This window comes from Zalophus californianus, chromosome 10 (genome assembly GCF_009762305.2).
Source record: "Zalophus californianus isolate mZalCal1 chromosome 10, mZalCal1.pri.v2, whole genome shotgun sequence".
NCBI lineage: Eukaryota > Metazoa > Chordata > Mammalia > Carnivora > Otariidae > Zalophus > Zalophus californianus.
Genome location: NC_045604.1, coordinates 59,177,719 through 59,190,691, shown reverse-complemented (window position 1 = coordinate 59,190,691; position 12,973 = coordinate 59,177,719). Strand labels below are relative to the sequence as shown.

General features: G+C 36.8%; 1 protein-coding gene across 8 annotated transcripts in view; it reads left to right on the top strand.

Moving 5' to 3' along the window:
- POU2F1 (POU class 2 homeobox 1) overlaps positions 1–12,973 on the top strand; it is a 162,510-nt gene that overhangs the window by 62,500 nt on the left and 87,037 nt on the right. The window contains exon 3 of one of the 8 annotated variants that reach the window (XM_027610568.2): positions 12,536–12,675. The exons of the other annotated variants lie outside the window; for them this stretch is intronic. The gene's annotated coding sequence lies outside the window, so the exon portion shown is untranslated. The remainder of the gene's footprint in view (positions 1–12,535; positions 12,676–12,973) is intronic. 8 annotated transcript variants of the gene reach the window in all.

The following is a 12,973-nucleotide window of genomic DNA, read 5'->3' as shown; positions in this document are numbered from 1 at the left end:
ACCTTTTAGGCTTGTTCTTGTGAGAGTAAAGTAGTTCATATGTCAAACATGTGGAATAGCGTACCTGGCACACGTTAACACTTAACTGAGCACTAATCTGTTGTTAACCTTCGCATACCTCATTCGTAGCAGATGTTACTGGCACTGAATCACTAGTTTACATGTTCCCTTTTCCACTGCATTGTGAGCTTTTTTGAGGAAGGGACTAAATTGTACTCAGCTTAAGTTTTATTAAAAAATACTTATTGGGCATCCACTAAGTCAGGGATAGTTGGCCAAGTCCAAACTGTGGCCTGTTTTTGTAAGGCCCTTGAGGTATAAGAATGGTTTTTACATTTTAAAAGGGTTATTTAGGGGAAAAAGAAAACAAAACAGATAAAAGTATATAAACAGAGATCACGGGCCCACAAAGCCTAAAATATTTACTACCTCTGATATATTTATTCACAGAAAACGTTTGCTGATGTCTGAGCTGTATGCCAGAAATAGTGATGCTTACATGGGATGGTTGGCTAGATAGGTATATGAGTAGGTTATAAAGATCAGAATTGTGGGTATTTGTGAGAAGAAATGGCAGCAATATTGTGAAAATATGAAAGTCAATGGAGAGGGGCGCCTGGGTGGGCGGCTCAGTTGGTTAAGTGTACAACTATTGATTTCAGCTCAGGTCATGATATCAGGGTGGTGAGATTGAGCCCGTGCGTTGGGCTCTGAGCTGGGCTTGGAGCCTGCTGAAGATTCTCTCTCTCACCCTCTGCGCCCCACCCGCCCAAAAAAGGAAAGTCAGTGGAGAGTCCAAAATAGTTGCTTTCTTATTTGGTAACATGGGATTAGACTGTCTGTTCTTTGATTGTAGAGACATTTTCAGGTCCTGCATTTTTCTATTGTGTTTGAAAAGTTGGATACAAGAATGCTGTTCAAATGCCTAGGTATCAACATGGGATAAAAGACAAGAATTTGCTAGCTCCTATAGGTTGTAAGGATGAAAAGTTACAAGTAGTCTGTGTTTTCCATGAGGCATTCCTGAGCATCCATGCTAGTAAACAAAGAGTACATACTGACTTTGAGTTTAACTGGCTTCATGTATTTTGCTTGTATAGATTTGTAGAAATAGAGCAGGCTGAGTAATAGTAAATTTAAGCCAGATTCTTTAATATTTATTTTCACCATTCTTAGGGACTTTGGCCAAAGCAGTTTACCCTCTATCTTATTTTCTATTTATGGCATTGAAACAAGTTCTTTTCCATTTTATTTCCTTAATGATTCAACTTTCTATTTGCTCTAAATCATGTATGTCTTAAAGCTAATGTCCAATTATAATAAATATTGATTTTTAAAATTAATTTTTTAAGTTAATTGGCAACCATTTGCATATTTCTAATCTGAAAGTACCAAAATGTATTTCACAGATTGGTCAATTGCTTTAAATCACAAGGTAGGTAGTAGTATAGTGAGAGCTAGAAGCCCAGTGCTTTGGCTTCCACACTTTTTGCTCTCTGGTAGACTGCACTGCATCTCCTGCTGTCCTAGCTTAATGGATGTTCTTTGATGGAACTAAGATTGATGCATTTTAATATATGTAGTTCTCACCTCCGTATTCTGATTTGGAGGAAAAACCCTGGTCTAGAACACTGCTTTGTGGAAAAGACTTTATGTCAATATTAGGTTACGTTTTTCTCTTAAAAGGGATTTTTCTTTTTTAACCTAAAATAGGGAATAACTGGATGTTGTTTCATCTTCACTGTTAAGCTATAAAATTTTCCTCCGTGCTACCATGAGCTTTAATACTTACAATGGTATATTCTCTGTTTTAATATTTTTCTTAGACTTTTTCTTTTAGAATTCTGTTAATGCTTTCCACAATAAATATGTGTTGAATTGAACCTGCTGAGTAGATGAATTGATTTGCTTTGCTGAAACACAAATTATGTTGCAAGTATAAAAGAATAACTTGTGGCTGTTTGCTATCTATACTGGGTTCAGTCCTGTCTATGATATTTTCACTGTATTTTTTCTTACTTATTTAGATGTGGAAATTAAATGATACTCTAAATCATTTGTCAGCTGTGATGCTAGTATAAGAGCAGTAAGCTTGAAATTGGAAGGTCAAGTTTGTGCCTTGATTCTGGCACTTTTGGATAGCATTTGTATTAGGACAGTCTGCACAGATTTCCTCATCTGTAAAAGAAAGAAGAGAATAAGGCTTCATAGAGTTTTGTTAGGATTAAATGGGATCACATTTAAGCCTACCTACCACAGTATCTGGTACATGAATAGTGGATGATAAATATTTACTGAATTAAAAAACAAACAGTGCTTCAGGTATATCTTAAGACTATTTTACTAGAGTTTTTATAGAATCACAAAACCTTAGAATTAGAGGGGCTATCAGAGTTCAAGCCCAAGCCTCCCTTATAAGAACTTAATTCCTTCTCTAGTATCCTTGTCAAGTGTTAATTTCTCAGCCACTAAGTTTCTTCTTCAGACAGGACACTGTTGGTAGATTTTCAGGAAGCTGCAGAGTTGAATAAGGCACAGATAATCTTCTCAAGGAGATTGTTCAGGGCAGGCTTCACTGAAGACCTGGCAGTGGGGCTAGCCAGCTCTTGAAAGATGGGTAGAATCCAAATATTTAGAGGGGTTTCTGACTACAGGAGTAGAGGAACAAAGGAAAGGATATAGGGCAGCCACAGAAAATCATGAATCTGAGTAATTCCATTTAATAAGAGATTAGGGGAAGGTAAAAGGATAGTGAAAGGAAAGGTTGGAAAAGATTGTGGCCAGATAGTAGAATCCTCGATGCACTGCTTCAGTTGGACCTCCTCGTGCCCATCAAATGCAATACAGAGAAAACTTTAACTGGAAGTGATATACTGAGATTGATTCCATTTTTAAATAAATGTTCTGATTTTTAAATAGTTCTCCCTTAATATTAACTTGAAATATGTTCCCTTTTCGTTACTTTCATCTCTTTTTTCTAGTTCATTCTCTGTAGCCTTACAGAGGCGATACCTTTCTCATCCCTCATCAAATCCGACACCTGGATTTGGATCTACCTCTAAGCCATGTATAGAATCTGTCCCTTTTGCTACTATCTGAGCTTAAGCCACCATCATCTCTTCTCTAGATTACTGTCATACGTGGCCCAGAATCAACCAGTAATTTCCATTCCTGCTGTCGTGTTTAGAGCATTTGTCAAAACCTTTGTAGTCCTTCATTCTCAAAAAACTGCAGAGAGCAAGTGCGAATCATGTCACTGCCCTTGATCCTTATTTCCAAAGTTATAGTGAAGATAAAGAAACACTCTGCTTATTCGTACTTTCCTGTAGCCAAAGCAAAAATTGCTGAGGTATTGTCATTTTTCACGTGTTCCCTTTGGTTGCTGAATACTCGGAGTGTCTGTTGAAACCAGGGCAGGGAGGAGATGGTCAACCACACGGCAGGTGGGGTAAAGAAGAGCCCTGGGCAGGGAGGAGATGGTCAACCACACGGCAGGTGGGGTAAAGAAGAGCCCTGGCAGTGTGCTCTGGGCTGTGGAAATGCAGAGGAGCAGACAAAACTCACTTAAAGCTCGCTTGTAAAGATTGAAATTGCTTGTTTTAGCAATTAAAACTCTCAGAGACTTCTGGCACTACACTAGGTTATTCTGAAGTATTCTGCAAAATTCCTGCAAATGCCTGTGATATATCCCTTTAACGTTTTCTTGCAAGATTAAGGATATAGGGGATTTCCCCAGGGCCAGTGAAGAAGAGAGGGTATGATCATCTAGCTAATACAGGGGCCTCTGCCCAAGCCACATTTGAGAGCCTTCTGTTTGAATATCTGAAGACTAGACCCTTCAGGGTGGTGAAATGGAGCAGAGATCACTTCATGAAGTTGTAAGTCTTGAATACCTATACCCATAGCAAAGGGGTAGGCTAGGAAAAAATCCACCCACTGGCAAACTATAGCAATGAAGTATTTTTTAACTTTAGATCTAGGGAGATGTCTTCCTGAGAATTCATACCAGAGCTCTTTTTAAAATACAAATTCCAAGTCTGAATTTATGCCACCTGTGTGGTCTGGGAAACCCAGGAATAAGAAATAAAAGTGATCTTGGGGTAGAAGTGCCTCAGTGGGGTAGAGGCAAATATATGGTCTTTTTGAAGGAACGTACTTTCAATCCAGCCTTCTCAGACTCCTCCTCCAGAGCCTGTATCCCCAAATTATAGAACCTAGGAAGGAACAAGCCAACAAAAGAACCAACAATAGAGGTAGACTCTCCCCATCTCCAAGGACCTCAGATTATTGGAATTAATCAGATTTATTATCATTCAAATTAATTTACAAATGTTTTAATAATAAAAAGGGATTGCAAACCTGGGCAAGAAACAAAGTGAAAAATGACAATGCAGATTTGGCAAAGAAACAATTTCTAGAAAGGAAAAAACTAACTGAAATTTAGAAACTCAGTGGACAAGTTAATGGTGGATTACAAACTTTTTTTAAAGAGTGAATTAATGATAGAGCTCAGGAGATTAACCAGATGTAGTACTAGTAGTTACCGATGAAAGACAGGAATGGGAAGGTAAGAGATCTGGAGGATAGGATGAGAAGGTTTAAAATGAATCTAATTTTGGAGTTCAGAGAGAATAGAAGTAGTTCTCAGCTATTATCAACTCAAATACTACATACTGGCTGAGAATTCTCTAGAATTGATGAAAGGCATGAATTCTCAGCTTTAGGAAGCACAATGAAACCCTAAGTTGGATAGATAAAAATTCTATCCCTAGATAAATTATAGTGAAACTGCAGAAGATCAAATATAAAGAGAGAATCTTTAATAGGCGACAGGAAGAATAGATCATTGCTCATTAAGAGCCAGATTTCACAGTACTCAATAGCAGCAATGGAAATTATAAAATGCTGAGAGAAAATAACTATCAACCTTAAAATTTTTACCCAGCTAAACTTTTATTTGAGAATAAAGATGAATTGACATTTTTGAACAAATAAAAACTGAATTCACTCCCATCATACCTTCACTAAAGGAACTTTTAGATGATGTACTTAAAGAAGGAAATTGAACTCAGATGGAAAGACCGAGATTCAAGAGGGAATGAATGGTACGCAAAGATGCTGGTAACTTTACACAACTGTTTTAAGACCTTGGTACATAGTAGATGCTTGATTGACAGATAATTGGTCCATCAGTTTTCCTGAAATAGTGTGCTCTCTTGTTCCTCCATGGCAAAGAGAGGAATTGACTTCTTAATTCAGAATTTTTTAAGAGAAGCTGGGATTTCAACAGAACTCCCAACATGATTAGTCTTATTTTACGAAGTTAGGAGGCGCATTCAGTCTCTTGGATGTGATTTGGAATGGCTGAATTTCTTGAAAGATTTCTGTTAATTAGGTGCAGAGCAAATTTTAATTTAGGTATCAGCTGACTTTACCCTGTGTTTACCAAGATCCTAAATGTCACTCTTGATTTATATTTGAATCTGGAATTTCTACTCAAAATGTTTTCAGATTTTACATCCATTCTTTAGAAGACAGTTCCAAATTTATTGTTTCTGAGAACCCATGCTAATCCAGGGAAATCATTAAACATAACAAATAAAATAGAACTTGATACTCTTTAACTGGCCAAGAACATCACAACCAGAAACTACTCTTTCTCCCTTATGGTCCTGACTTTATTTTTATTTTATTTTTTTTAAGACAAAGTATTTATTTTTTAAGATTTTATTTATTTATTTGAGAGAGAGAATGAGATAGAGCATGAGAGGAGGGAAGGTCCGAGGGAGAAGCAGACTCCCTGCTGAGCAGGGAGCCCGATGCGGGACTCGATCCCGGGACTCCAGGATCATGACCTGAGCCGAAGGCAGTTGCTTAACCAACTGAGCCAGCCAGGCGTCCCCTTATGGTCCTGACTTTTAAAAAGTATTGGCGGCACCAAATTTTTTCTAACTGTTGAAATTCAGATACGCTATCAGTAGTATAGTAGGATTTTGTTAGGAGGGCCAAAATCAATAGATGAATTCTCTCAGCACAGATTTTTCTGTATTTTTGAATTAGTTTCTTTTAAGGAGTTTTGTGGACTTAAGTTGATATCCTTAATCTATTTATTAGACTTTCTAGGCACCATTTATTTATTTAATAAATATTTTTGAGCACCTGTCAGGTTCTCTCCTGCACTAAGGGTGCTGTAGTGAACAAGATGAATAAGGTGCCTGTGCTCAGGAAGCTTGCCTTCTAGTGGGACAAGTAGATGAGTTTTAAAATTATCAAAAGAACATAGGAGCACCCAGATGGATCAGTCGTTAAGCGTCTGCTTTCGGCTCAGGTCATGATCCCAGGGTCCTGGGATCGAGCCCCGCATCAGGCTCCCTGCTCAGCAGAAGCCTGCTTCTCCCTCTCCCACTCCCCCTGCCTGTGTTCCCTCTCTCACTGTGTCTCTCTCTGTCAAATAAATAAATAAAATCTTTAAAAAAAAATGACCTTACATTGTGTAGAAATTGATTTTATAATGGTATGAAAATCACACTAGATTGTCATAACTTAAATTCATATCTTTTACTGACACAAGTGTTGTTGCTGTAATTTTTACTCTGTTCTGTTTTCAGCCAGTGAACTCAGTAACATTTGGTTGGAAATGTTTGATTTATTTGCCTGCATGTGGTCTGTCTGTTCTCATTTGGGCAATTTTTAGTGACCCCACTGTAATATAAAAACATTAAAATATTTGCTAAACTTAGTTGAAGTATACATCTAGTTTTTTTTACATAGGGACACAAGAGAGAATGACAAATGATCATAGTCTCTTACACATGGAAGAAACTTTAAAGGCAGTACCCAAAACCTCAAATTATGCTATAGAATTTAAGCATTTAGTCTATTTTCTTTAGAATAAACTTTATTTCATAAATATCTAGCTATTTAGTTATTCTACATAAATAAGAAACCCTTAAAATCACAGGAAAACTACGTTTTCTCTTTTATGTTGAAATATGCATATATTTGTACCCTTTTGTGAAAAAGTAAAAAACTTTTTTAGCTATTACTCTAATTATAAAGTTCTGATCTCTGGTCCCATGGAGCAGAGTACAGGGCCTTACACATAATAATCTCTTAAAATTATTTGAGTGCTTGAATGAATGAATGAATGGACATTTATTCTGAAGTTAATCTTTGGAGAATAATTACCAATAATCAGTATACTTAAAAAGATAGACATTGATCACTTTTTAAAAAGTGCCTTTATAATATTGTTGGAAAATTTAAGCATTTCTGAAGGGGAGATGGCCAGTGTGAAGAACACTCATATGGACTAAGAATTAGAAAATGGATCTGAATTTAAGCTGTGCCATCACTCACAGAGTATTCTGAAATAAATCATGCAACCTTGCACATAATTTCCTTGTTTGTACAGTGAAGGGATTAAATTGATTGTTGCTAACATTTCTCGTGCTCTAAAACCCTATGATTATTATCCTTTGCTATGTGCAAGAGCCAGGAGAGATAAAGGTTGCCTTTTATGTTAGATTTGATTCTAAATCTAATGATACAGGACAGTGGTGCTTAAACTATTTTTGTTAAATGGTAAGGAAACGCTGAAAAAGGTTCAATGGTGGTATGACTACACACTGTGCTATGTTATGATTAACTGTCACTTTTATTTTCTTTAATGGCCTATACTCTTCATCCTACTATCTAATTTTTCTTAGTATTGAGATTAGTTTACAACAAACAAGTAATGTGTTTGTAAGAAGGGGCCCAGCCAGTATGGTAAAATGTCTGGATAGTTTAAAAAAAAAAAGATGTCTGAATAGTTGATGGTTTCTAAGTACAGGCTGGTCTACAGTACAGTACATTTTTTTTAAGGTCTTATTTTGTAAGGGTGGGAGGAGGTGCTAGGTTTCTCTCTTTCAAATTAAGCATAACATTCTCTTTCATAGCATGTTAGCATATTGTTGAAGTTTTCTAAAGTGAAAATCTAATCTTTAATAGCATATTCAAGTTTAGAATAGAGAATTTTTGTTTAAGATTTTATTTTTAAGCAATCTCTGTAACCCAACATGGGGCTCGAACACACAACCCCAAGAACAGTAGTCACACGCTGTACCGACTGAGCCAGCCAGATGCCCCAGAACAGAGAATTTTAATAGCCTCATTTTGTCTCCCCAATAGCGTGAGATAGTAGACAATTATTTGAGTGACATTACTGTAGGTGCTCTGGTTTCTTCCTTTGTGGTGGGTAGACTGAAGTCTGGCTGCCCTGGGGAAGGGCCACTGGCATGGGGCTCCTCCAATCTGGCACGCCTGTCACCCTGTCCTAACTTGTTTTCTTTCCAATTCATGTTAGAAAATGCACTCACAAATATTTGTTACCTTATAATTATCTCTTCTCGGTGCTTCTGAACTGGAGAGACAGAGCTAGTGAGGCTTCTCATGGTAGATTATGCTTTTTTCTATCTTTTTAGTCTCTTCTGTAACAATATTATATGAGAAGGAGGAATGACAATATGGACTAAATCCTAACTCAAGACAGGTTCTTGATCTAATTTAGCTAAAATGTTCCCTATTTATTGATCCTTTTGCTAATAATTGTTAACCATTCCTCATTATTTGGAATTTTTATCTTTCCACTTTGAAAGTTATTGGCAATTCTAACGTATTTTGGCTTTACTGTCTGGAGGGAGCACTGAGTAAACAGGGTTATGGAATCATCTGCCATTAGGTTAATGCCTTTAGGATTTTCATCTAGGGCTTTAGAAATTCCTGCCATCATTTTTGTGGAGTATAAACATTACCTCAGGGGCCAAAATTATAATACAATGTTTTTTTAATGGCATTCTGTGGAACCAGTTGCTTGGTGGTTGTCATAACCAATGTAATGTGCATGGTTTGTAGAAGGTCTTTCTCTCTACCACGTTGACCAGAAGCCCTTTCTGTCTACCACTTGAACCCCTTAAGGGTCATTGTTAATTTTTTGTTGTAGTTTTCTGATGAATGGCTCAACTGTGAAATAAGTAGAACCTATACTAGAGGTATGTTCTAGAGGTACTGCTTTCTACTAAAGAGAGTGTAGAAAGGGTCTGCAGTGGCTGTCATAGTATTAAAAAACCATTAACATTTTTATTTTGTCTCAAAATTGTACAAGTAAAAAATTTGTTTACTTGTACAGTTGAGTCATGAGTTGACAAAGAATTTACCCTACTATTGTATGAGGTTCAGAGCAGGGACAGCATTTTGAAAGTTCATCCAATTAGCTTTTTTGCATTTAGGTAAAATGGGATCTAAATTTGGGCCATATGTAGAGATGGTTAAAAAAAATGCAGTTTTATATTATTCCTGGGCAACCTGAGCTTTGTATCTGGAAAATCTTCCTTTGTATTTGTTTGTTTCCTCTTAATTACAGAACTTTTTCATATTATAACAAATCTTTATATTTAAAACCAGTATCATCAAATGCTTTAAAAAAGTAAATACCTTAAAACATGTTTAATAATAAAGCAATATTACAAAAACTGTGTATCAGTTGAAACCAAAAAACAGAGATGTATATGCTAAATATTAACCATTTGGTATAAATCTGTACATATATATGTGCCTGTAGGTACAGATAAAAGTGGAATCATGCATATAACTCATCTAACATACTCCTGTTTATATGCAAAGCACTTTACTGTGAAATATGGAAACTCTTTGAACATTACTGACTTCTATCATGAAGGCTATTTTTTTGAAGTATAAGTTAGAAATGTTGACACAAACATGCAAATATATAACTAAATTGATGTACTAAATAGGAAAGAATAATTGAGACTGAAAACCTGTAACTTAATATTGATCATGCACAATGAACAAGACCAAATTTTGGAAATTCCAACTTGTACGTTATATGCATGTACATTAGGAGGTTTGCAGAGTTACCTCTGACATAGGTGGCAACCACATTTCTTAGCAGACTCTGATAACTAATCTAATTATAATCGACGAGCACCAAATTAGTAACTCTTAATAACTTATGTATATGTTATTTGTAGGTTACTTTTAACTTCAGATAGTGGAAACTGAATCTGGCTTCCACACTAGGGAATTGGCTTGGCTCACAGGAGAGACCTGAAGCTGCAAGGACAGCAGGACTGAAGGCTCTCTGTGTTGCTTTGCCCTTAGGTTCTTGCCCTGGTGGTTGCAAAACAACTGCTAGCAGCGGCCAGGGAAATAGGCTTCCTTGTTATAACCTAGAGAAGGGAAAGTAGCCACTTACTTTCTATTAAAAGTGAGAATAACTGTCCCAGAAAGGTCCAGGAGCTCTGTCCTTGATTTCGGCTAGAATTGAGTAATGCTCTGGATTACGGTCTATTCCTGAACAAGTCAGTAGCTAAGGGGATGGGATTGATCATTCAGATCTTTCCCTTGAGCTGAGGTCATTTGCTAAACAGCATTGCCCTTCTCCAAATGGGGAGAGTTGGAGTGGGAACCAGCATGTACTATTAATGTAGTCCAAAGTGAAACCTCAAAATGAATGGAATTAGCAACCGCTGTGAAAAACAGTGGTGAGGTTCCTCAAAAAATTAAAAATAGAAATACTGTATGATTCAGTAATTCCACAACTAGGTATTTACCCAGAGAAACTGAAAACACTAATTAGAAAAGATATATGCACCTCTTTGTTGCAGCATTATTTACAGTGGCCAAGATTAACGTGTAACCCTAAAGTGTCCCATCTTTATCTGCTCATAATGAATGGTTAGAGAAGATGTGATTACACACACACACAAACATGCACACACACATACACACACACACACAGAGGAATATTATTCAGCCATTAAAAGAAATCTTGCCCTTTGTGACAACATGGATGGTATTATGCTAAGTGAAATAAATCAGAGAAAGACAAATACCGTATGATTTCACTTATATGTGAAATCTTAAACAAACGAAACAAAGGAACAAACATTCATAAATACACAGAACGAATTGGTGGTTGCCAGAGGGGAGGGAGATGTGGGGATGGGCAAAATAGGTGAAAGGCATTGAGAGGTACAAACTTCAGTTATGAAATAAATAAATCATGGGGACGAAAAGTACAGCATAAGGATTATAGCCAATAATAGCATAATAACGTTGTATGGTGGTGGATGGGAACCGCACTTCTCATGGTGAGCATTGTGTAATGTATAGGATCGTCCATCGCTGTGTTGTACACTGAAACATAACATTGTATGTCAGCTATACTTCAATAATGAAAATTTAAAAAAAAAAATTTTTTTTAAGTGAGATCAGTTCTGGCCCACTAGTAGCACAAAGACAATACAATACTTTGGCCATCACTGGTGTAGTGAGAGTGGACTGAGGACAGACCCAGGCAGCACCAACATTTAGCAAATAGAGAATGAGGAGCCTGCGAATCAGTCTTCTACTTAAATTTATTTTGTCTTTATTTTAATTATGAGCTACAGAAAGCTATTCATTTGGCCTTATTTCATTAGTTCTAACAGCATATTTCATATTTGATTTACGTGCTGCCCATTATCTTAAAGGAAATAGGGAAGGAATTATAAATGGTGTACTGAAGTTAAAGGGAAAATGAAAAGTGTATTTTGTAGTACCTGAAGTGTCTAATGAGTTAGATACTAAGGAAGAACTGCATTCTTGTATGCTTTTTTTTTTTTAAGTTCTTACAAGAAGTAAACTATTACTTTAAGTTCTTACAAGTAGACACTTCAGACTTACCCCTACTTACATGTTTGTTATCTTGGAAAAATTATTATTCTTTACCCTATGTCTGAAGATCTCAATGATTAGAAACGGGTTGTGATTGGTAATGGGCTATGAATGGTAGTGGATTGAGTATCTTATGTGCAAGGACCCTCCCCTCCTTGAGTAATCATGAGCAGACACTGTAATTTTTTTTTTCTTGTGCTTGGCAGGTGTAGGAAAGAGACATGATGAACCACTGCTAATCTCTGCATATTTTTTAGGCAATGAGTTAGTAGCCAGCAGTCTCAATTCAGGAGCCAGTGAGTTCTCCTTTACATTTTAGTACTATGCCTCACTTAGTTTCAAGGAGTGGGATAAAGCACTGCATTTTCTATTTCATATATCAGTCTTCTCTGAGGTTTGACACTGTAAATCAGTGGTTCTTGAGCTTTACTGTGCAGCAGAATCTTCTGGAGGGTTTGTGAAAAAACCAATTGCTGGGCCTCCAACCCCCAAAGTTTCTGATTCAGTAGGTCTGGGGTGGGGCCTGAGAATTTACATTTCTAATAATTTCCCAGATGATACTGATGATGCTGATCCAGGTACTGCCCTTTGAGAATCACTGTTGTGAAAACATTTACATTTAATAAAAGCAGGGCACAGTCATACTGAATTTATTTAAGAAAGAGATACATGGTATTTACTACTGTTTAGATTAGACTTTACTGTTTTTCTCTCTCTGGTCGTTGGCTATTACATTAGTGACCCACAGGGAATACTCTCTTTCTTTAGTAAAAGAGTAGTTACCTTTTGGTAATTGACATCTCTTAACTTTTCACAGACGCACAGATTATTGCTGCTGGGCTGAAAGCCACTTTTGGACTAGACGAAAATAGTTCGCATTATTTTGCTTGATGATCCCAAAGACAGGATTTTTTTTTCTATTTGTTCTTTCCTAAGATAGCATAATTGTTGCACTCGGTGAGTATTGAAATTTTAAGTGGGTCTGAGGCCAGTACAACGCCTTTGCTCTTGCCAGCTGTTCATGTTTCTATGGAAACTCAGTAGGGGCTAGTAGGATTACTGCTGTAAGGACCACACCTGGCTTATCTGCATCCAATTTAAGTTGGGGAAATTTCAGAAGAATAAAAGGTCTGTAGATGTGACAGTGAACAGCCAGAAAGAGCTTGTCGTTTGTAACCATCATATTGGTCTAAAGAGGAAGAGTTGGGTGGGTATTATAGTTCATGTTTCTGGAGGACTTTGGTGGGTATGCTAA